This window comes from Bos taurus, chromosome 26 (genome assembly GCF_002263795.3).
Source record: "Bos taurus isolate L1 Dominette 01449 registration number 42190680 breed Hereford chromosome 26, ARS-UCD2.0, whole genome shotgun sequence".
Lineage (NCBI taxonomy): Eukaryota > Metazoa > Chordata > Mammalia > Artiodactyla > Bovidae > Bos > Bos taurus.
This window is the reverse complement of record NC_037353.1, coordinates 15,630,852-15,655,516: the sequence shown is the minus strand read 5'-3', so window position 1 is coordinate 15,655,516 and position 24,665 is coordinate 15,630,852. Positions and strand designations below refer to the sequence as shown.

Below are 24,665 nucleotides of genomic sequence, written 5' to 3'. Positions count from 1 at the left end.
CCCCCTCTTCCTCCCTCACCCCCACATCCAGTGAGATGACAGATCCTGCCACTTCTCCTTCCTTTCTTCCTTCTGCCTCTGCCGCTATCCTGATTTCCTCTTTCCTTCATCACCTGAATTCACCAAGAATTATCTCAAAGAGATTGGATTATTACAACATTTTCCCAGCCATAATTCCAATCCATTTCAGTGCAATTGTTCAACAAATGTTTATGTAGATCTGCTCTGTGCAAGGCACTGCATTGAAAGATGTGAGGTGTTTATGAAGAGTAACAGACACCTCTTGTGCTGTAGGACTTCACAATCTAATTTAGAAAATGAGACCTGAAAGTTATGAAGTTTGGCATTATATCTGGGAGGTATGGGGTTTTGTCAAGGTCTCTGGGAAGCCAGAGCCTTCTTGGCAGTGTATAAATGCCAGAGAAGAAAGCTAACACAGGGTGAATTAACCTAGCTTTCTGATGGTGGAATAAAGGTTTACTATACTGTGTCGTCTCCATCATGCTACCTTGAGCACCATGCCTTGGTTGACAATTGATGCATTAAATTAAAAAATTGTTCTTCTGTGTTTATATACCAGTTATGTGTTAGGCCTTGGTAAATACAACAGCTTCTCCTCTCCAAGAGTTCACAGTCTAATAAGGAGGGTGAACAGATAAAAAGTTCAGGGTAGGGCGACAGTGGAGGTCATCTCTGCTGACAGCGATGAGTGGAGAGGGAAGGGAAGAACCCTGCATGCCCTTCAGACTCTGCACGCACCCTTGTGATGCTGCACACTCCAAACCTCACCTTAACTAGCATGCCAGGGTACTCAAAAGGACCCCAATGAGCTAGTCTGTGGTGACACCCTGACTAGACTTCTACTCTGCCTTCCTCTGCTTTCTGGTATATACTTTCCATTTGAAGACAGAGTGTGGAATCTTTAACTTTAATTCTGTCATTAAATTTCTGGTGGCCACAGAGATGGTGTGCTGGGACAGAAGGAGCCCAGGCTTCGGGGTCAGGTTTGTGGGGTTGCACACCCAGCTCTGCCTTGACCAGGCAGAGAGGATACTAATGCCCATTCTTAGAGATGTTCTGGGATTCCCCCCGACAATACATACAAAGTGCTCAGTCTGGTGTGTAGAAACGGTGCCCATTAGCACTGAGCAGGAAGAGAATGGACCCTGCTCTAAACAATCATCAGGTGATTGTATAACAACAGAGCACAGTCTATGAAATTCGCTGTGATGGAGTTATACCCTTGCTCTTATGTGCTGGATAATGTCATCCTAACCTTATTTGGGTGTATTGTGAGGATAAATGGGGGTAGAGAGTTGCAGAGCTCAGGACATGCTTTTCTTCTCCCAGCTCCAAATCATACAGGCAATCTCCAACACACTAAGTCTCAAAAGAGTCCTTCAGAAGTAAACACTGGATGTTCAGAGAAGAGAACCCACTGTGAGATTTGATAGGTAAAGATAAAGAAAGAAGCATGGCTCTAACTGGGGCAGCTGAGGGAGGCAAGTCACATGGCAAGTAAGGGTGAAGAGGCTGGAAAACAGTGTGTCCTGGGGACAGTGAGGAGAGCAGGAATTAAGAGCAGAGCGTGTAGGGAAATCACTGGGGAACTGAAAAGGTCAGTTGGCCTGACAAAGGACAGCCTTGAAAGTCAAGAAAAGAGATTTAATCTATCAGAGATGTGTAGCCCTTCACTTTTTTTGGTCTATTTGTTTTCAGCAGAGGAATGCTGCTAAAAAGGCCCAGTGGCTCAGTGGTAAAGAACCTGCCTGCAGTGCAGATGCAGGTTCAATCCCTGGGTTGAGAAGATCCCCTGGAGGAGAGCATGGCAACCCACTCCAGTATTCTTGTCAGGGACATCCCATGGACGGAGGAGCCTGGCAGGCTACAGTCCATGGGGTCGCAAAGAGCCAGACATGACAGTATGCACGCAAATACTTGGATATATTAAGTAATTATTCAGCCTTGCTACCAGCTGTTCCCAAGCTCTCCAACTTTTCTGAAGAAAGGAGAAATGAAGAGTTCTAAGAATATATCCCTGAGCTGCTGTCACTACTGCTAACACCCCATCCACAAAGAATCAGAAATATATCTACAGGTCCTACCATGATCTGGATTAACACATGTCATTCATGCCAATACTTGATAAGCTGAATTCAAAGATATGGAAGTGCTTAGGGTACATGTTAAAATATAGGCAATAACCCCTTACTAGATCATCCATTAAAAAAAAAAGCAACTATCGAAAATTTTATGTATATCAAATGGGAGAAGGAGGCAGTATAAAACAGTGATTATGAGTGCTGCTCTGAAGTGCTGGTTTGAGTCTGAGCTTCTCTGCTTCCCAGCTGTGTGACTTTATCTAAGCTGCTTTGCCATTCTATGTCTCAGTCTCTTTTTCTCCAATACAGGGATATAATACATATTATCTGTCCCATAAAGTTGTAGTAAGAATTACAAACTTTGATAAGCACAGTAATAGGACTGGAACAGCTGCTTAATAAATGTTCAACAAATACCGGTTTTTATGATGATGGTAACAAGGATGATTGCAATAGACTACAAAAATGACCATACATTATTCCTTCACAGATTCCAGGCCAGGCTTGTGATTTGCTTAATTAATGGGAATTCAGTAAATGTATTGCCAGTGAAGTCTGCAGCGTTGGAGCTTGCTCTCTCTTGCCACTTTGGGAATTCTGAAACAACTACCAAGCGAAGGAGCCAGAACTAGCTTGCTGGAGGATGACGGACCACGGCTGAGTCACTCCTGTCACCTTGGCCAATAGCCTGCCAATAGGCAGATTCTCTGGTTGCTCAGAGGGTAAAGAGTCTGCCTGCAATGTGGGAGACCTGGGTTCGATCCCTGGGTCGGGAAGATCCCCTGGAGAAGGAAATGGCAACCCACTCTAGTATTTGTGCCTGGAAAATCCCATGGATGGAGGAGCCTGGCAGGCTACAGTCCATGATGCCACAAAGTGTCAGACATGACCAAGAAACTTCACTTTCTTTCACTTTGCCACCGGGCACGCACATCGTGAATCCCTCCTAGATTATCCAATGGCTCCTCCACCTGCCATCACAGACATATGAGAGAGCCCAGCAAAGATCAGCTCATCCAAACCAGGAGCACCGTCCAGACAGTTCACAGGAACACGAGCCACATAAGTGACTGCTGTATAAACCATGAAGCACTGGGAATGCCTTGGCACATGGCAAAAGTCAACTTACACAATGATGATGGGGTAGGTGCAATGATAAGTATTTCCTTGCATATCTGAATCCACACACTAGCCCTATGAGGTTGATTCATTTTGCAGATGGGGACAGTGAGCCTAGAGAGACAGAGTGAGACAGTTAACTTTACACAACTAGTAAGAAACTGAGCCAAGACTGAAATTGGGTTTGTCCAGCTCTGTGGTTCCGCTTTATCCATTGCCCTAAACATGGTCACACCCAAAACCCAAACAACAGGATTCAAGAAAATGTTGTTATTTGGCAAGAGTGTTAAGTGATGTTAACATTGCAGTTGTTATAGTTTTTATTCATGATAATTCCTTTCATGGTCACCCTAAAGTACTTTGGAAAACAGTCAAGTTATGACTAATGAATGAGCAAATATGTTTCCTTTTTATGGAGATTTGTAGTTTAAATTACAAGGTGAAAAAATATATAAACTTTATCTCACTTGATTAATGTGGTAATAGAAGGTGCTGAAAATTAGACAGACTAATGCCCTATATGGGTCAATATCTTTTTTGATATAAAATCAGCACTTTACAACAGGGCATCCAGTCTTGGTAAAAAGATATGTGTCCATCCATTCATCCAACGATTGATTTTTATTTATTGAAAACATACACTGCGCCAAGCCCAGTGGCTCTGGGGATCCAGCAGAAAGCAGAAAGAACTTTTTTATTTTACTGGAGGAAGGCAGACAATAAACAAGTAAATCAAATAAGTTAGCTAAAAATTGCAGGGTATTATAAATAGTCAATGGCAGCGTACTCCAGTGTTCTTGCCTGGAGAATCCCAGAGATGGGGGAGCCTGGTGGGCTGTCGTCTATGGGGTCACACAGAGTAGGACACGACTGAAGTGACTTAGCAACTTAGCAACAACAATAAATAGTCAAGATACATTTCAGATATGGACTCTACAGGACTTGCTAAAGTCACTGGGAATGAAGGAAGGAAAGGAGTCAAAATTTTTATAGTTGGCCATTGTGGAGTTCTTAGAACTTTTAAGATCTATATATATTTTTTAGATTCCACATAGAAATTATAACATATTTGTCTTTGAGATAAATATAAAGCATTTGTCTTTATAGGTACATTTGCATAACATAAATATAAATTAATATAAATATTGTAAATCGACTATACTTCAATAAAAAAGATTTACCTAAAGAACTATAGATCAATGTTGCCAAAAGTGCCCTTCATAGCACCTATGTTTACCCAGCACTGCGAACCGTGAGTGGGTCCTCTCCATGGAATTACACTACTTCCACTATGGCAGGTGCTGCGTTTGAGAAGCATGACCTCAATATTATGAAGTTACTTGCATAAAAGCAAGCAGTCCTTAGACAATACTTAAGGAAACATTTGAAGTTCCTTGTGACTCAAGAAACCAACACTGGGACATGGAGTTCAGATCCAAACCCAAATAAAACAAGCATCCAAGGCTGGGTAATTCAGAGAGAGATGAAATCAAAGACTTAAGAGCACCGAAAGACATAAAGCAGCCAGGCACATCGGGTCCACAGCACTCACCCAGGAGGAAAGCTCCTTCTTCTGTACAGCCAGAAAGGGCCTTGTCTTATCTTGACTTCTACTTGGGTCAAAGAGAGTGCTTGACAAGGGGAGTCAATTTTGTACTTGCTCTGTTCCAAAAGCTTTCTTTCTAGGGTCAGAGCTCTGGAAAATCACAATGTTCTAAGGTCTGATAGCGTATCTCCTGAAAGTTTTCAGCAAGAAGGAGGCTTGTTACTTAGGTGTCCACTGACCCTTAACAGTAATACTTGTGGGCTTCCCTGGTGGTTCAGACAGTAAAGAATCCACCTGCCAAAGCAGGAGACCTGGGTTCAGTACCTGGGTCAGGAAGATCCCCTGGAGAAGGGAATGATTACCCACTGCAGTATTCTTACACTGGAAATCCCATGGACAGAGGAGCCTGGCAGGCTACAGTCCATGGATCTCAAGAGTTTGACACGACTAAGTGATGAGCGCACACACACACAACAATGCTTGTAATCACCGCAACATCTAATGAATGTTTAAAATGAAGTAGGCACTGAACACTGAGACACGATTTCCTCGAAACTCCAGAACAGCTCTAGAAAGAGGTCCTACTATTACCATCACGTAAAAATAAGGCACTAATGTGCATACACCTGACTCAGCATCATTCCCTGCATCTCTAAGCCAGTACTGGTAGCCACCAAACCAAACAATTAGAGAATCCTATACTGCAGTTGTCAAAGAAACCTTTTTTTAGAGAGGGGTAGATAGCTTGTGGGAAGCTCCTGTATGGCACAGGGACCTCAGCTTGGTACTCTGTGATGACCTAGAGGGGTGGGATGGGGTGGGTGGGAGGGAGACTCAAGAGAAAGGGCATATATGATATGTATACGAATAGCTAATTCATGTTGTTGTACAGTAGAAACTAACACAAAATGGTAAAGTAATTATACTCCAATTAAAAAAAAAGACTAGAAAGAAAGGTAGAGTAGATGCAAAGTAATGATAAATTTACCAACAGCTGAATTCACAACAATGGTATTGACCGTTAGACAGTGGAATCATACTTTAAAAATCTGAAAAGAGAACCTAGATTACTATGGGTATTGCAGTAGTGATCCTGCCACCTCTCTTTACGGTCTGTTTCCTCCCTCTAGAATGCAACTTCGAGAGGATTTTATTTCATTTTCACTGCTCTATAGCCAGGGTCTGGAAGTTTTGGCATTACAGCTTCTCAATAAATAGCTCTTGACTGAATTAATGAAGGTCTTTTATATCCTCACCAAGAAATTGGCTAGAATCCTTTAGTTTTTTGGTCATGATAGTTTTTTGGTCATGACCTTACTGGATTCATCTAAATCACAGGTGACATTGTATTGTCACCTATATGTGCTGAACATCAGATACAGAAGTCACATGAAATAGCACCAAATCTTTACAAAGCATTCAGAAAAGCTGCAACCAGATGAGGCTCTAATTGTGATCTGAGGGGCTCCCCAGGTGGCTCAGTGGTAAAGAATCTGCCTGCCAATGAAGGAGACACAGAAGACATGGATTCAATCCCTGGGTTGAGAAGGTCCTTTGGAGGAGGAAATGGCAACTCACTCCAGTGTTCTTGCCTGGAAAATTCCATGGATTAGATGGAATTCCATGGATTAAATTCCTCCATTCCATGTGTTAAATTCCTGGTGGGCTACAGTCCATGGAGTTGCAAAGAGTCGGACACAACTGTGTGACTGAGCATGCATAAGCACGTACACAAATGTGATCTGCTCTGAGAAATTCACCAATAGTTTAACATTATCCCATTTTCATTTGCTGATTTTCCTAAGAGTTAAGAATGCTTAATCAGATCTAGTCTCCATCCTGAGTTTTCATGAAAATGATGATTTAAAAGAATCATGGGGCTTAGAGAAAACAGATACGGATTCAATATGGACTTTCTGGATTCAGCAAATGCTGAGTTGCAGTTACAGAGACTATGGCAGATGCATGAGGACAATGACTGAAAAAAAAAGACAAACTCTGTCATGTGGTCAAAACCCAGCCACTGCCACAGTTTTCTATATCTAACATGAAGGCGTCAACTAACATTATCCCCACATCCCTCTTAGTGTTACTGTTTGATGACCAATACGTCTCAGCTTTCTTAAATGGAGGACAGAAGATATTAATTAACCTTAATTTTAATGATAATTTTGATCATGATACTTTTAAATTTTTGGGGTATAATTGATTTACAATGTTACCTTAGTTTCTGCTGTACAGCAAAGTGAATCATATATACATATACACACATACACTTTTTGTAGATTCTATTCCCACATAGGAGAAGGCAATGGCACCCCACTCCAGTACTCTTGCCTGGAAAATCCCATGGATGGAGGAGCCTGGTGGGCGGCAGTCCATGGGGTCGCTAAGAGTCAGACACGACTGAGCGACTTCACTTTCACTTTTCACTTGCATGCATTGGAGAAGGAAATGGCAACCCACTCCAGTGTTCTTGCCTGGAGAATCCCAGGGACGGGGAAGCCTGGTGGGCTGCTGTCTATGGGGTTGCACAGAGTCAGACACGACTGAAGCGACTTAGCAGCAGTAGCAGCATTCTCACATAGGTCATTATAAAGTATTGAGTAAAGTTGCCTGTGCTATACAGTAGGTTCTTATGAGTTATCTATTTTATATATAGTAGTATGTGTATGTCAGTCCCGATCTCCCAGTTGATCTCTCCCCACCTTCCCCCTTGGTAACCATGTTTGTTTTCTGCATCTGTGACTCTGTTTTGGAAATAGGTTCATTTGCACCATTTTTCCTAGATTCCACATACAAGTGATATCATGTGATATTGGTCTCTTTCTGACTTTCTTCACTAAGTATGACAATCTCTAGGTTCATCCATGTCACTGCAGATGGCATCATTTCATTCTCTTTTAGACCATCATCATTCTTGAATACAGCATACAGTCAGTATCTCACTTATCAGTGTTCTCCTTCAATATCATCTGTCATTTCTCCCTAGTGACTACATATCCACTTCTAACACCACCCTTAAACTCCCCATAATGTGATTCTTAAAGTAGCCTGAGCTGGAAAAACAAATAACCACGGTTGTCTGAACTGAGTAAACTGAGAGTTAACAGGCTGGAGAACAATGCAGGAGCCTTCCTCAAGGAATCAAGTGTGAGAGTTGTGGTTTGGAAAGCCATTTTACTGGTCTCATGGGCCCCTTTCCTGAATTCTGGAATTCAGAAGCAGTGTTCTAGAAGGCTGAGATGCTGGAAGCTTGATTTCTGATGGATGTGTGTGTCTACACAAAATGCAATGACATAAAAACTGCCAAGTTCCCTGAAGAGTCAACAAAAACAGTGAGGCTGTTTTGGGCTGGAGGGTGGTAGCTGAGGCAGCGTGGAGGCCAGAGTGGTAGGGATGGGGAGAAGGAATTTGGTAGCAAGCCCGTTGCTTCCTTTGCTCTTCATTCTACATTCCATTCAAGTGCCTGTGCAGAGAATTCCATTCTACTGAGAATATTCAGACCATGCACGAGACACTGACCAAACAGAGCTCCACAGAGCCAAAAATAAAGACTTTGCTAAGGCCAGGCCAATTAACCAGAGCTATGCCACCCACTTCTGTAGGAAATCAAAACTTTATGACTGCAGGAAATATCTAAGAAGGAGTGTGAGGGGATGTCCCCAGAACACTTGATAATCTGGGAAGGTAAAGGCTGGGAATGAATGCCCTTCCACATATCTTCCTCCAATCCACATTTTACACTTGTGTTCAGATTTTGCCTCCTCCATGCGGCCTTCCCCCAGCTTCAGCAAGAACCAAGCATCACCTTTTGAGTTCCAGCTGCCCCCATACAAAACTCTACTTTCTGTAGACTGGGCAAGCTGCTGTTTACTCCCCTTCCAGGCTCTGAGTTCCCCAGGTGGGGCCGGCAAGTTTTGTTCCACATATTGTCCCCAGCAGGAAGCACACTGCCTAGCATCTTGCAGGCAGTGAAGAGCGGGGATAGGGGTGAAAGCACTGAAATCCTTAGAGCAGGTGCTCAAAGTGTGGTGCCCAGAACAACAGCAGCATCACCTGGGAACTTGTTAGAAATACATATTCTTGGGCCCCACCTCAGACCTATTAAACCCAAAACTCTGGGGTTGGGGCCCAGAAATCTGCATTGTAACAAGCCTTCTAGGTGATCTTGATTACTGCTAAAGTTTGAGAACCTGATATTTTATGAGATCACATTACCTTTCATTTCTGACTGTACTTCTCATGTTATCCATCCCATAAACATGCTCTTCCATGCCATCTGCCTTCTAGAATGGGAGCTCCTGAGGGCAGGGGTGAGGTGCTCATGTCTCTCTATTTCCCCAAAGCCCCTACCTCAGAGTCCAGCACAGGGCCAACTCAACAAATGCTATTTTCATGAAGAAGCATCTCTTGCAGAAATTCCCTGCAGCTATGCATGTACCAGGCCTTTCTGAAACGATGCTTCTGGCCTAATATTTCCCAAGATGAATCATGTCTGAGATACTAATTCTACTGGGAATTACCATACAGATGAATCATATTCATAATGAGAAAACCTGGCTGCCAAGGAAGCCTCTTGAAAAAAAAATCGAATCAGTACAAATGGATTATGTTGGGAGGCTTGTGATGTCAGGCTGTGAATTAGGTCGACAGAAGGGATTTAAAGGCCTGAACTACCAGGCTCCCTGCAGCTCTAAGGAGCAGCGGGTCAGTTAATGAATCACATGGGGACAAAGCCCCTGCAAGACAAAAACAAACTTTCACAAATCCTCTAGATTGTGTTGCCCTGGCTCAGAGGCTTGGGGCAGCATTCTTGCTCAGATATGCACATGAGAAGCTATGAGGGAAAGAAAGTTCCTGAAGTCCTATGGCTCCAGGCTGCTGTGTCCACAACAGGTAGATGAGACCAAGCTCAATCTGTAGGGCTAGGTTGTTTGCTTCCTGAGCCCCAGCTGGATCCCTACTCACCAAACTTCTAACTTCCCTTCCTCTGCCCAACTCAAAAGGATCAGTTCAGTTCAGTTCAGTTCAGTCTCTCAGTCACGTCTGACTCTTTTTGACCTCATGGACTGCAGCACGCCAGGCCTCCCTGTCCATCACCAACTCCCAACATCAAACTCATGTCCATTGACTCAGTGATGCCATCTAACCATCTCATCCTCTGTCGTCCCCTTCTCCTCCTGCTTTCAATCTTTCCCAGCATCATGGCCTTTTCCAATGAGTTGGTTCTTCACATCAGGTGGCCAAAGTATTGGAGTTTTAGCATCAGTCCTTCCGATGAATATTCAGGACTGATTTCCTTTAGGATGGACTGGTTGGATCTCCTTGCAGTCCAAGAGACTCTCAAGGGTCTTTTCCAACACCACAGTTCAAAAGCATCAATTCTTCAGTGCTCAGCTTTCTTTATAGTCCAACTCTCACATCCATACATGACTACTGAAAAAACCATAGCTTTGACTAGACAGACCTTTCTTGGCAAAGCGAGGTCTCTGCTTTTTAATATGCTGTCTAGGTTGGTCATAATTTTTCTTCCAAGACCAAGTGTCTTTTAATTTCATGGCTTCAGTCACCATCTGCAGTGATTTTGGAACCCCCCCAAAATAAAGTCAGCCACTGTTTCCCCATCTATTTGCCATGAAGTGATGGGACCAGATGCCATGATCTTAGTTTTCTGAATGTTGAGTTTTAAGCCAACTTTTTCACTCTCCTCTTTCACTTTCATCAAGAGACTCTTTAGTTCTTCTTCACTTTCTGCCATAAGGGTGGTGTCATCTGCATATCTGAGGTTATTGATATTTCTCCCAGCAATCTTGATTCCAGTGTGTGCTTCATCCAGTACAGCATTTCTCATGATGTACTCTGCATATAAGTAAATAAGCAGCCTTGACATACTCTTTTCCCAATTCGGAACCAGTCTGTTGTTCCATGTCCAGTTCTAACTGTTGCTTCTTGACCCACATACAGATTTCTCAGGAGGCAGTTAAGGTGTTCTGGTATTCCCATCTCTTTAAAAATTTTCCACAGTTTGTTGTGATTAAAAGGATCAGTGGCACCATCTATCCTGATGGCTCCAAGAGGCCCCTTTCTGCCTGGGTCATTGTTTGTGGACCAACCAACACTACCTTTCCTCTTTCTACTCTTTGCCTGAAGACTGCCCGAGGCTGACCTCCTGGAACACACTGCTCTGACCACCAAGGGTGGGATGGAGAGCAGATGCCTTAGGGTGGAGAGAAAGAACCTGGTCTTTTCATCCTGTGATCCTGTTGGACTTCTAGTGCTACCACCTACTAGCAGTGGGAAAGTAACTTGTGTTTCTTTAATGGAGGTTATCACAGGGTTGTTATAAACTAGGATTAAATGAGATAAGATAGCTATGGGTTCTCCAACTACATAGCCCTGGAGGATCCTAGTGTTCACTATAGCATCCATGCCTGAATCTCTAGAGCTCTAAGGCCATGACTGCTTGCCTGCAAGACCAGAAACAACTTCCACCCTGCACACCTATCACCCCTCCCCCTCCTAGTTATTCTGGTGCTCCCAAGGCAGTGGAACCTCTTCTATGCTCAGGAGTAAGTTTGCCCAGCCTCCTCAATGTGAACTCATGTGGAGATGTCTGAGTGTTTTCTGATCCACAGCTCTGTGAACAATCAGACTCTGAGCAAGTGCACCTGCAGTGCTATAAATGCAAAGTCTTATTACAGTGCCTGGTTACATAGGTGGCATTCAGTAAGTAGGAACTTCTTAATAATCCTCTTGGTTAACACGGGAGTTACAGCATGAGTCCTCTCTCCCTCCAGGTTCCTTCCTTCCTCTCACTTCTCTGCTCTCTTCTTTCTCTCTAGGTTTTTCCTGGAAGTGTCTTCTCCAGCTTCCTCTGGGTCCCCACAGTTTCTTCACTCCACAGTTTTTTATTCCTCCCCAAGTTCATGTCCCCTGTTTTGCTTTTTTATGCTTTATTTCTTATTGTTATTCCTCTTAACTCGTGTCCCGTTTTTCCTTGCTCTGTCCTCCCATCCTCCTCACTTGCTCTCCTTTTCTCATCTCTCTCCTTCACTCTCATTTCTTTTCACTCCCTTTTGATCTGGATCCTTTGAGCTTCAATTCCATGGGCAAAGGAAGAGGGTGGGAATAAGGAGCAGTACTGACTGGTATGATCTGCAAACTGAGACCCTCCTCTAGTTGTGAGCAGCTGTTTGTCATTATTGAATCCATGTGTTTCTACTACCAGAAAACTGCAGTGCTTTAATTCCTGAAAGTCTCTCCTGTGATGGGAGCCAAGTGAATGGTCAGTAGAGAGAAGCTAGGGACATTCCTCCCCCGCATTGCCAAGGAATAGAACTCAGTGACTGAGCCAACACTGGACCCACCCTCAGCAACAGGACCCAATGTAAGCTGGCCTTGACCAGCTGAGCTGGTTGCAGGCACGATAACACTGACTTCAGAGCCTAATGCTACCAAGTAGACTTGAGAGCTGTTTATAACAAGCTGTGTAGACTCTCACGTCTCATCTGAGGGTAGAATCAGGCTTAGCCAGTTAGGGAGCATACTTCAGGTAGAGCAAGTGGACTAAGTAGCAGTGGGTGGATAGAGACCACCGAGTCTCTAGGACCTGGAGCCACCAAGAGCCCAGTCAGGTCAGAAGGCAGCCTGGGGAGGGTCTCTGCAACAGTCAGGCCTCAGGCAGGGGCACTCACCCAGGGGAATCCTCTGAGAAGCTTGGACTGGCAGCCAGGGCAGACACAAAGTCTCTGGCTGCACTTAAATTTCTGAAGGAAAAGGTATTTATGCCTATGAATAACTTCCTTATTTGGACACCAATCATTCATTTGCTCAACAAATATTTACTGGCTGCCTACTTTGTGCCAAATAGCATTCCAGAAACTGGAGACAAAATGATGAATAAAACTGTTTTTATTCTCAAGAAAAGTTTCCAAGCATCAGGGGAAGTAGGCCAGAATGTAGGCAATTCTCTGATGGCAGGCAATTCTGCAGTAGTGTGAATACAAGGTGCTTCAGAGGGAGGTCTTAGAAGACCATGGAAGGCTTCTCCTAGAAAGTGACATCTACACATACCCTAAAGACAGAGAGCTAGCCAGGCAAAGAGGAGGCAAAGGAGAGGGACGAAAATGTTTTAGACAGAAGGAGTGCCATGTGCAAAGTGGCTCCCTATTGGAGCTAAGAGAATGGGCAACGAATCTGGGGAGATAAGCAGGGTCCTTCTGAGTCTTTACAAGTGGATGCCATTTGAGCCCAGAACTGTTTCCTCTCACAAATATTTTCCAAGCTAACTACCATGGAATTGTCTTCAATAGGAAAAAAAAAAAAAAAAATGGTTTACAGCTAAAGGATTATACCTCCTATGCCTGAGGATACCTATCAGCTCTTCAGGGTGTCATGCTAAACACTAAGGATGCAACATCAAACAAGACCCAATCTATCTTAATTCACCAAGGGGATAGAGACGATCACTTCTAAGATTTCTTAAATGTGCTAGTTTCCTTGTTATTCACAAAAGCCAAAGACGTGCCCAACACACCTGCTAACCTGGACTAAGAGAGACCATGGGCTTCATTCATCCCCACAGTGTAACACTGACAGAGGCACCCCATGGGACGGGCTGCAGGCTAAGACTTCTCCTGTCTAGTAGGTGGTGTGGAGCCAGATGGAAATGGGAAGGCGCTGAAGGAAACGTGACCTTCCTCTCTGCCTGTGGAAGATAGCAGAGGAAAGAAAAGCCTCCGAGAAGCTTCTAAAATATGAAGAACTCCAGAAAAATAAACAGGTGAATGTGTTAGAATTGTACTCCAGTTCATGGAGAAGAGTAAGGACACTCTGTCTCATCCCCAGATAGAGAATGTCTGCCCCGTTACAGAGGCTGTCAGCTACATGTGTGTCGGAGCACATATGTTCAGAGATAGGATTGCACAGAGAAACTGAAGGTCAAAGACATTTCAGAGGGCTCAAGGGTGTGGGAAAGTCATCATCTCCCACCTCCCTTATGACTACCCTGTAGTCAGATTGAAACGCTGTGGTTATCCTGAGCGGCATTCCAAAGAGCTCCATGGATATCATTAAAAACAAAACAAAACAAACCTAAAGTTGACCAAAACCGAGGGTGACAGTCATATTAAAGAAAAAAAAAGTTTCTAATTTACATTCCAAAAATAAGGCATTTTAGCCCTTACATTTTGTCATTTAAAAAGACTGTTCTGTTGTCTCTACTGAGCTTAAGGTTTTCCTTGGCTATCAAAACAAAGAGTTCTTTTGTTGACAGAAACAGGTGACAGTGTTTTGGTAAAAAGATGATATACAGAATAATGTTATGAAGCTCTATTGTGCAAAAAGTAGACTTAAGGGCTTTCTCTGTCTCCAGAGTCTCTGAGCTTCTTGCAACAATCTAAAATACTATTGTCCTTCACTGTGAGAGAGCCCTAAACAGCTGGATGCAGCGTGATTCTCTAAGACTTTGTAAAAGACACCATGCAGATGTGACTATACCTAACCAAAGACAATGTCAACAACAGTGTAAATACTAGCCATCAGATCAGTCGCTCGTTTGCGTGTCCAACTCTTTGCGACCCCATGAATCGCAGCACGCCAGGCCTCCCTGTCCATCACCAACTCCCAGAGTTCACTCAGACTCAGGTCCACAGAGTCAGTGATGCCATCCAGCCATCTCATCCTCTGTTGTCCCCTTCTCCTCCTGCCCCCAATCCCTCCCAGCATCAGAGTCTTTTCCAATGAGTCAACTCTTCCCATGAGGTGGCCAAAGTACTGGAGTTTCACCTTTAGCATCATTCCTTCCAAAGAAATCCCAGGGCTGATCTCCTTCAGAATGGACTGGTTGGATCTCCTTGCAGTCCAAGGGACTCTCAAGAGTCTTCTCCAACACCACAGTTCAAAAGCATCAATTCTTCAGTGCTCAGCCTTCTTCACAGTCCAACTCTCACATCCATACATGACCACAGGAAAAACCATAGCCTTCACTAGACGGACCTTTGTTGGCAAAGTAATGTCTCTGCTTTTGAATATGCTATCTAGGTTGGTCATAACTTTCCTTCCAAGGAGAAAGCGTCTTTTAATTTCATGGCTGCAGTCACCATCTGTAGTGATTTTGGAGCCCAGAAAAATAAAGTCTGACACTGTTTCCACTGTTTCCCCATCTATTTCCCATGAAGTGGTGGGACCAGATGCCATGATCTTCGTTTTCTGAATGTTGAGCTTTAAGCTAACTTTTTGACTCTCCACTTTCACTTTCATCAAGAAGCTTTTGAGTTCCTCTTCACTTTCTGCCATAAGGGTGGTGTCATCTGCATATCTGAGGTTATTGAGATTTCTCCTGGCAATGTTGATTCCAGTTTGTGTTTCTTCCAGTCCAGCATTTCTCATGATGTACTCTGCATAGAAGTTAAATAAGCAGGGTGACAATATACAGCCTTGACGAACTCCTTTTCCTATTTGGAACCAGTCTGTTGTTCCATGTCCAGTTCTAACTGTTGCTTCCTGACCTGCATACAAATTTCTCAAGAGGCAGATCAGGTGGTCTGGGATTCCCATCTCCTGAAGAATTTTCCACAGTTTATTGTGATCCACACAGTCAAAGGCTTTGGCATAGTCAATAAAGCAGAAATAGATGTTTTTCTGGAACTCTCTTGCTTTTTCCATGATCCAGTGGATGTTGGCAACTTGATCTCTGGTTCCTCTGCCTTTTCTAAAACCAGCTTGAACATCAGGAAGTTCACAGTTCACATATTGCTGAAGCCTGGCTTGGAGAATTTTGAGCATTACTTTACTAGCGTGTGAGATGAGTGCAATTGTGCGGTAGTTTGAGCATTCTTTGGCATTGCCTTTCTTTGGGATTGGAATGAAAACTGACCTTTTCCAGTCCTGTGGCCACTGCTGAGTTTTCCAAATTTGCTGGCATATTGAGTGCAGCACTTTCACAGCATCATCTTTCAGGATACTAGCCATAGCTGTAACCAACACCCCTGGGATCAACTGTGGGGTGTCCCAAGAGTCTCTCTCCTTTGTACCTTCCATGATTTATGGTATGTTGTATTGCATACAGTTGAAATTCATGAACTATTCTTTGAGTTGATTTCAACTGGCTCTTGGCTGAAACTGGCTCTTATATTTACTGGACATTACCAGTATGTCAAAGCAGGGGCAAATAGGGATGATGTGGCCAGTGTTAGCACGAGTCCATGGCCAGGTACGCTGGAGGAGGGTGAGGACACTGAGGCTTACTTCCAGGAGAGCAGGTAGGAGCTGATGGAATGTGAATTGAAAAAAGTGAATGTAGTGCTGAGTGGAGGAAGGCACCTTTGTGGGATCGCATTCCATGTAAATCCTAGACATTTCTGCAGATTCTTCAGATTATCAGTGGGTGGGTGATTTTCAGAAGCAAATGAGGCATCATCTGGAGGGTTCTATGATCCATGGCCACCTTCTGTTCCTTAAGAGGCTCATTCTCTGTGTTCCTCTCTCAAAGTCTTGTGCCCTCACTACAAGAACCCCAACCATGTTCAGCCATCCACCTTACGTATGTGAAAGAGAGAGGGAGTTCTGTTTGTTGTGTTCATGGTGGGAGGAGAAGGACCACATATGGGGACCGGGCACCAGGCCACAGTGAGGAGCAGACCACAGAGGATCCTCTCAACACCTACTTGTGTAGGTTCCAGTAGTGACCAGGATGTGCTAGGCACTGGGGACAAAGAGGGAACAGGCTCTAGAGAGTCAGGGTATGGGGATGATATCAGAAACTCTTTCTTCTTCTTCTTTTTTTTTTTTTTCAGAAACTCTTTCTTTTCTTTCAATGCCCTCCCTCCAAATCATTCCTTTTCCATGTCAGCTCTTCCCCTTGCAGCCATGGGAAACTAAGGCGATCTCTTTTACGAGGTGGAGTCTATTCAGTATGGCTGTCCCTGGCCAGGTTAACTCTGGTTTCCTTTCATCCCCTCCAGCAGGTTCTGTCATCTGCTCTTTCACATTTTGCCCTGCACATGTTCCTAAGAATTCTTAAGGAAGACTTGGCAACCTTTTCCTACCAAAGCCATGGATCCTTTCCCCACATCCAAAATCAATCAAAGACCAAGTTAAATCAAAGGGCAAGTCAAAAAGAAATCATAGTATTTTCAGACACAAGAGAGAGAAATAAGAAAAGTCACGAGTGGTATGTAGAACATAGATAGCAAATGATCCACACAGTGAACAGTTAGGAAATCCAAAAAAAGAGGGGGATATGTGCATACCTATGGCTGATTCACTCTACTATACAGCAGAAACTAGCACAATATTGTAAAGCCACTATAAGAAAAATTAAAAAATAAATTGGGGTGTCTGTAGGTAGGGTAGGAACTTGGTAAGGAGAGAATCATGAAGAAAATGTTGAAGCTGGAGATGCAGAGAGGAAGGCAGGGGCAGGAAGAAAAGAAGCAAGGATGGTGTGTCTGAGATGAGCCCTGGGTTTGGATATCAGAACAATTATCACTCTTTGTCACTCCTCTGTGAAGTGCTTACTGATTAATCAATGACTCACCTTTGCTTCATTGAGTGTCTCTTACATGATCAGGGATAATCGCGAAAGCAGGGCAGGTAATAGAGAAAGTTAATTAATAGGATGAGACAGGAGATAATAAGTGAGAAGAGAGAGGCTCAAGAACTTGGGAACAGGCTGATTTCACTGGGATGTGGGTGGCCACCACGTGCCTAGAATCATTTGAGGGCAAAAAATTAGAGCACACCAGAATTAACCTACTGTGAGGTCTGAGGATGAAGAAATAAGGAAAGAGCTGCACTGCGATCACCTTGGTTATCTGAGGTGATGTGGAGATTACCATACTAGTAAAGGTACCTGCGAGTGAGGTGTTACAAGGCTTGGTATAAAAACCCAAGCATGACTGAAGTCAGACCAGGGAGAGATCATGAAAAAACATTCAAAAAGGAACTAAGTCCCAAGATGGACAGAGCTGAGCTAGGACGGCAGAAAGGAATGTGTTCTTGGGCACAAAAAGCTTCTGGCTCTGAAGCGTGGGTCTGAGTTGAGGAACAGACTGTCAGCCTCAGAGGCTGAATGTCCATCCGTCCTCGGCTACTGTGGGCCACGTCACTGCTGGTCCCCGTGCATCCCAGAGGGAAGGGAGACAAAGGCTGGGAAACCCAACTCGCTACCATTTTGTGGAGAGTGAGGGGGTCAGTTGAAAACAGACTCTTCTTTCCCTATGGAGAGTTTGCCTCTTAGTCCAGAAGACTTGATGCTAAACATCCTGAACATTCTGGGCTTGAGGAGTTCCCCTGGGCTGAGACTTTGCTATCACAGCAAAGAATCTATGCTCTAAAGGCTGGTCCTATGGAAGCTTTCAGTTCCCCCAGATCACTATGACTTCTATTTTGGTGGCTGCTCCCCAGTGGCCATCAGGGGGCCAGGTGGGCTGCTGGATCCTGTGGTGTGCCCATCACACCCTGGGAGTCATGCAAGGAACAAGGTGGTGTGCCAGACAATACACTCATAGCTGCTTGTAAGTAGATGCAGAGAAATACCCATTCAGATACACACACACCAAGAAGACTCCACATGGCCTTGCTTTGATTTGATGATCTTCCATGGTGATGCCTTGGCATGGTCACGAGAGCTCCGCAATAACCTCTCTCCGACCATCCTTCTAGCATCATTTTCCATCATCACCCTACCCGAACCCACTGCTCCTCCAAAACGAGCTGCTTATCCTCCATCCCCCTTAACATACCGCAGCCTTCAGCCCTACAGTCACTCGACACCTCCAGCTTCACATTCCTGTCTGAAACCCACCCATTCCTTAAGGCTGCTTCTCAGAAATACTTGTGTGACCTTGGGACAGTTACCTTCTCCACACCCAGTTTCACTGAAGTAAAATGGGGATATTGGGTGGTGATTAATCATATACGTAAAGCACAAAGAACACTGCCTGGGACTCAGTGAGTTCTGGTCTTTTTTCACCGGATGTCCCAGGACATCTGCACGGCTTCTGGCCCATCTTCCCCTGTACACCCAGATGCTACCTGGAATATAGGTGAGAACTAAATGCCTCCAAGCAGGCTCTGCGTCATTTTGCTCTCTTATTGTCCCCATTTTAAGCTCTGTCAAATATGAAAGGAATGGGTGGACAGCAAAGTTTCTTCTCTGCTGTTCCTAATTCACTTAGAGTGAAGCCTTCTTAGTGACGCACGGTTGTGGCTTTTTAATTTGTTAAACAGCAGTTTTATTGAGATTCACCCATTTGAAGTGTACCACCAATGAATTTTGGTATAGTCACAGAGCTGTGCAAACATCATGCTGAGTTGTTTCAGTCATGTCTGAGTCTTTGTGACCCTCTGGACTGTAGCCCACCAGGCTCCACTATCCATGGGATTCTCCAGGCAAGAATACTGGAGTGGGTCGCCATTTCCTTCTCCAGGGGATCTTCCTGACTCAGGGATCGAACCCTGGTTTCTTCTGTCTCCTGCATTGGCAGGCGGGTTCTTTACCACTAGTGCCATCTGGGGAGCTCAATACTACTCTCTAATTTTAGAATGTTTTCATTACTGCAAAGAGAAACCCCACTCCCATGAGCAGTCACTCCTCGTTTCTTCTCTAACCTCTCCAGGCCTAGGTAACCATTAACATACCTTCTATCTCTATAGATTTGCCTATTCTGGACATTTTATATCATCACCTGGTTTTTGTTTTTAACTTTCACTCTTTGTTTATTGATTTTTTTGCCCACGTGGCACGTGGGATCTTAGCTCCCTGGACCAGTGATCGAACCCATGCCCCTGCAGTGGAAGTGCAGAGTTTTAACCACTGGACTGCCAGGAAAGTCCCTTTCCTGCTTTTTAAAAGGCCCAAACTCTTCTTTCACTCATCATTAATCTATTTCCTCAAAATACCCAGCCATAAGACCAGGCCCATGCTAGGCATCCAATAAATGTTCCATTGAATGAAAACCAAAAGCTGAATGAAAATCAAAACAGGTTTGATGTAAACATATTTTTTCCCCACAGTTTCTTTTTGGACCTTGCTGGTCCAAAGCAAGCTGGGGAAATAAATCAGGAGCAGTGGTGTTGTGTTTTCTAAGGCATAGAGAAACTTTGCTGAGTCTCCTTAAAGTGAAATTTTAGTGCAGTGGTTCTCAAACCTGGCTGTAGCTTAGTGTCACCTGAGAAACAAGAGGCATGAGCCCTGCCGTCTCCACCCTGCCCCACAAGGTTCTCATTTATCAGGCTACTGTGGGGCACGTCAGTATCTTTTAAATGGTCCCCAATTTTAAATATGATTCTATGAATAGCTACGGTTGAGAACTCTCATTCCAATGGAAACAATCACTCTAAGCAAGAATAATTGGTTGAATTCCAGCCATGCCCAGAATGATACACAATCCAAGTTTTCAACCCTGCCTTCAGGGAAATAAATCTAAATTTTAAAGAAAACAATAAAAACCAGAATATTCATTTCACTAAAATTTTCTTTATAGTCAACATTACTATTAGACTGAACTATATGAAATTGATGATTCTTGATTGTTCTGAGCTACAAAATGGAAATTTCATACTATTCAATTTATTTCATAACATAGAAGATATATACAGTACTCAATCCGAACCGTCAACTTACAAATCCATCTATGCATCTTCCCTGTGCTTCATAAACTTTTAAAAAAGAGCATTTCAAGCTTTATTAAATTATATTTCTAGTAGTAGAGGGTGGAAAATAAATCAGCCATTACGGAAAACAAAAGCACAACAACTCACAAACAGATAAAATAAACGCCTACCTTATACACAACCTTCACTTTCTGTCATGCATTATTTCTGGACAGCATGTCATAAAGCAGACTGTCATAAAGCAAGTTATTTTCCCATAGGAAATATCTTATGGTTGGGGATTGTGTGCCAGGCAGGACATCATATAAATCAGAGATACGATCCACAACAAGCCACAAAAACAAAGTTGCAACAACTATAAACCTTTATAAACTTCTAAAATAATAAATCTTTTATTTAAGCACCATAAAATACCACAATAGTATTTCCCCCATTCATTATTATACTGTTTGTGAAAGGTAAGTTAGCACTACCCATCAAAATACAAAAAGTGCATATGCTTTGATCCACTTCTAGCGATCCTTCCTATAGAAAACCTGGCCGTCTCTTTTCTCCACTTACAGCACCAAGTAAAAAGGTCCCAGTCTAACACAGAGAGCCAAAAGGCACATGAGAAGATGTTCAATATCACTAATTATTAGATAAAGGCAAATCAAAACTACAATGAGATATCACCTCACACCAGTTAGAAAGGCCATCATCGAAAGATCTACAAACAATAAATGCTGGAGAGAGTGTGGAGAAAAGGAAAACTCCTACACTGTTTGTGGGAATGTAAACTGGTACAGCCACTGTGGAGAACAGTATGGAGGTTCCTCAAAAAACTAAAAATAGAGCTACTATATCATCTAGCAAGTCCACTCCTGGGTATACATCTGGAGAAAAACATAGTTCAAAAGGATACATGCACTCCAATGTTCATTGCAGCAATAGTTACAATAGCCAAGACATGGAAGCAACCTCAATTTCCATTAACAGATGAATGGATAAAGAAGATGTGGTACATATATACAATGGAATATTACTCAGCCATCAAAAACAATGAAATTATACCATCTGCAGTCGGACACGACTGAGCGACTTCACTTTCACTTTTCACTTTCATGCATTGGAGAAGGAAATGGCAACCCATTCCAGTATTCTTGCCTGGAGAATCCCAGGGACGGGGGATACTGATGGGCTGCCGTCTATGGGGTCACACAGAGTTGGACACAACTGAAGCAACTTAGCAGCAGCAGCAGCAACATGGATGGATCTAGTGATTATTACACTAAGTGAAGTAAATCAGACAAAGAAAGACAAGTATCACATGGTATCACTTATATGTGGAATCTAAAAAAAGGATACAAATGAACTTATTTACAAAACAAAAACAGCCCCACAGACTTAGAGAAGGAACTTATGGTTACCAGCGGGAAGACGTGGGATGAAGAGATCAGGAGTTTAGGAGTGTCATGTACATGCTAGGATGTTTACAAGAGGTAACCAACAAGGACCTACTGTACAACACAGGGAACTCTGCTCAACATTCTGTAACAAACTAAACGAAGAAAGAATTTGAAAAAGAATAGATATATGTATATGTATAACTGAATCACTCTGCTATACACCTAAAACTAATACAACACTGTTTTGCTTTTGTTTTTTGGGGGGTTTTTCTAGAGTTTTTTAAAAGTTTATTTATTTTAATCAGAGGATAATTACTTTATAATACTGGGATGGTTTCTGCCATGCATCAACATGAATTGGCCACAGGTATACCCGTGTTCCCCCTCCCCATCTTGAATCCCCCTCCCACCTCCCTCCCTACCCCATCCCTCCAAGCTGTCACAGAGCACTGGCTTTGAATGCCCTGCTTCATACATCAAACTCGCACTGGACATCTATTTTACACATGGTAATATACGCATTTTCATGCTATTCTCCCAAATCATCCCACTCTCTCCTCCCACTAAGTCCAAAAGTCTGTTCTTTATGTCTGTAATACAACATTGTTAATTAACTATGCTCTAATATAAAATAATTTTTTTAATATGAAAAGAAAGGGGAAAAAAAAGGCTCTCAGTCTAGAACCAACCGTGCACAATCTCATTTCTGACTCACCACTGCCCTCAGTGTTCTCACCTAGTCCTCCTCCTTGTCTGAGGCTGTGCTCCTTCTAATGTACTTGAGAGCACTGTGCTGCCCTAGTTATGAGAACAATCCTGCTCCAAGTCAAGGGAAATTTAAGGAGCTTTAGCTCTTTGCTGCAGCCTTCACAGTCTCTAGTCCAGTGCATCTGTTTTCACTCCTAGCTGGGAAGTCAGTCTTCTACCTCCTTCCTGTGACCAGAACTGCAGGAATCTTAGTCCTTCCAAGTTTTCTCAGACTCTATCCTCATTCCATTTCTTCTTGCAAGGGGCTGAGGTCCTGTCCTAGAATCCTACCCTGTAACTGGAAGAAATCTTGCTACTTATTGCCACAAAGGAGTGTTTCATGAATGAATGAATCCCTAGATTTCTCCATCATTGTGCACAACTGAATGGACACTGCTACATCTTGGTAGGTCCCCCTGATGCAGGTGGCCCTTGGACTGCCAGACACCATGTCCCCCTTGTTGAAAACTGTGTGCTGTGGAGGCCAGCTCAGCCTGTATGGCTTTGCCCAGCAGCTGCCTCCCCTTCCAAGGGTCTCCAGGAGCCCCTTCTCTCTCTGCCCCTTCTTCCTGACCACACTGACCTAATGCTTTACAAGTTTCTGGCATAACTCTCTTACCAAAACCCTCCAGATCAATCTCCAGACATTCTCTTTCCTGCCCCTCTTCCCTCTGGTCTCTCTTTTCCTGCATAGGAGGTGGGAATTTGGGGAGTATCAGTAGACAGTTATAGAACAGCAGTTCTCAGTTATTTTGCCCCTAGGGGACATTTGGGAAAATGTGGAGACATTTTTTGGTTGTCACAATTGAGGCATGCTATTGGCATCTAATGGGTAGAGGCCCTGATGTTGCTACATGGGAGGTGCAGGGCAGCTCCTTCCACAAAGAATTATCCAACTCCAAACTGGCTGAAGTTGAGAAATACTGGTCTAGAAAAATCGAAGATGCCTTCGCAGCACTACAAACACAAGATTACCAATAAAGAAGGATAATGCTTCTGTTTTCAGTTTTAAAAACTTCCCCCCAATTATAAAAATTCATGCTGAATATAGGAAAATTTGAATAAAGTAAAAGATTCCACATGATACCACATCACTATATATTTTTACCTAATTGTGACTGTATTAAATACAATTTATTTTTCTTCTTTTTCTACATAACAATCAAACTGCTCTCTGTAATACTAAAAGACATCACTTTCATTGTACGATTCTTCCCAAGAACAAACCACAGTGTAGTGCAACATTTTCTTATTAGTGTAAATTTCAGCTGTTTCCTGTTTTCCACTATTATAAAAGCTGCTGTGATACACATATTTATGCATAAAACTTTCTCTACAGGGGTGGTTACTTCCTGGATGAATTTTAGAAAAGGTCTATACTCCTTCCATAATTTTTGCAATGCAAACAGGATTTGTCAAAGGAGTCTATCCAAAACATCGCAAGTCACAGGAAAAGTTCTCCTAGATCCTGGCTCTACGCTGGTTTGAAAACATACTCCAAACCTGCAACCGAAAGTGTCTCCATTTGAGGAACTTCAAACGAGTAGCAAAAAAAAGGCTCCATCCCATTACTCTGAATAGAGCACTGCAGAGGATCATAAGGACAAGAACGAAAGGTCTTGTGATTTTTGGCACAAAGAGACATAATATGCCCTTAAGATGGCAAGATCTACTGGTTACAGAGGCAAAATGATTTTACTTAGAAGGTCTGTCTTATAAGCATAAGACTATTTTCTATTTATTAAAGCAGTTTATGTATTTTATTTTTACTTATTTTTTGACTGTATTCTCTCTGTTTCAGGTATTCAGGCCTTTGGGAATGAAAAATTTTGACAAACATCTTTGCAGCTGTTGTTGGGATAAATCCAGAACATTCTGGAACAAGAATAGATCAAAGATAAAACGTTTCTTTTTCCATAAAGACCCAGCTTCCCTCAGTTTTAATAGCTGATTAGAATATGGCTAGAGCTTCCTTGGTGGCTCAGTTGGTAACGAATTTGCCTGCAGTGCAGGAGACCTGGGTTCAATCCCTTGCTCAGGAAGATCCCCTGGAGAAGGAAATGGCAACCCACTCGAGTATTCTTGCCTGGGAAATCCTAGGGACAGAGGAGTCTGGTGGGCTACAGTCCATGGGGTTGCAAA

The 24,665-nt window shown here is 43.2% G+C and overlaps 1 protein-coding gene across 2 annotated transcripts in view; it reads right to left on the bottom strand.

Annotated features, from left to right (window-relative positions):
* Positions 1-24,665, bottom strand: part of PLCE1 (phospholipase C epsilon 1) — a 380,365-nt gene that overhangs the window by 194,670 nt on the left and 161,030 nt on the right.